Here is a 1,161-nt window from a genome sequence, read left to right as displayed (position 1 = left end):
AATAATTCATCTTCTTAAAATTAGGATAAATTTTTTTATTTTTTTAATGTTTTATTAAATTAAATAAGATAATATAACAATTTATATTATAATTTTAATAATTTTATATCATACAAAATAATGATTGATTTGAGTGAGAGAGTTTATTATGGATTTTTTTAATATAAGAATAAATAAAAATTTTAAGTTAAGATAATAAACATAAAAAATTGAAAAGAAAAAGAAAAACAATAAATATAAGCTCAAATGCTATATGAAAAAACTTCTCGGAGAATGTTACTAATTACCGAAGTAATTGTTTGTTGAACAGTAAAATAAACTTTTAACTTAGTCAATAACTTCATATTTTAATAATAACTTCGTATTTTAATATGTTTTATTACTTATATTTCTATACTTAGAGTTTATTTTGTGGGTATATTACACTAATTTCATTGTTAATTTTTACAGTTAAACATGAAAACTACCAGTATATTATGAGAATATTTTGAACAAAAAATAGATTATTACAGTTGATCCTGTAAGAGAGCATGACTGTGCTTTGGACTCGACATAGACATACTTCATTATCTAACACAGTCGTGCTAGATGATGATGTACGGTCGCGCTAAATAAATTAATAGATATGTATTCAAAGTTTAGATTTTGATTTTAAACCATGCAGGAGATTTTATCTAAATTCATATTTGAAATGTAAACAAAGATGTCGATTGAAATTTTGATGATAAGCAAAACTGATTTCTATTTGAAAAGATAAAGCTCAGCCGTTGAAGATTGAGGGACAATCGGGGAACTTAATGCACACCCTATATAAAAAGAGCTTATGCTTTTGAAGAAGTATATCTTTTATACACCATCTTCTTCCCCTAAGTTTTACCTTAATCAACCATTGAAAGTTATTGGAGATCCTTGATAAAGACGACGAGTGTCCTTTTGTAGTCTGAGCGAGTAATTAAGTGCCCTTTGAAGAACAAGAGCTACTTCCATCCTTTTTTCTTTTGGGCCTTTTTAGTTCGAATTCTCCTTTATATTTATGAATTTGTTTATCATACTTTTCGTTGTTTATTTTATTATGGGTAGCTAAATCCACAACTAGGGTTATGGCGGATTCTATTGCATACTTTATGTGATTTTTATATTTAATATCAATGTTGGTTTCTT

The sequence above is a fragment of the Abrus precatorius genome, unplaced genomic scaffold (assembly GCF_003935025.1).
Source record: "Abrus precatorius isolate BTA unplaced genomic scaffold, Abrus_2018 Scaffold2, whole genome shotgun sequence".
Taxonomy (NCBI): Eukaryota; Viridiplantae; Streptophyta; class Magnoliopsida; order Fabales; family Fabaceae; genus Abrus; species Abrus precatorius.
This window is presented reverse-complemented; position numbering follows the sequence as displayed.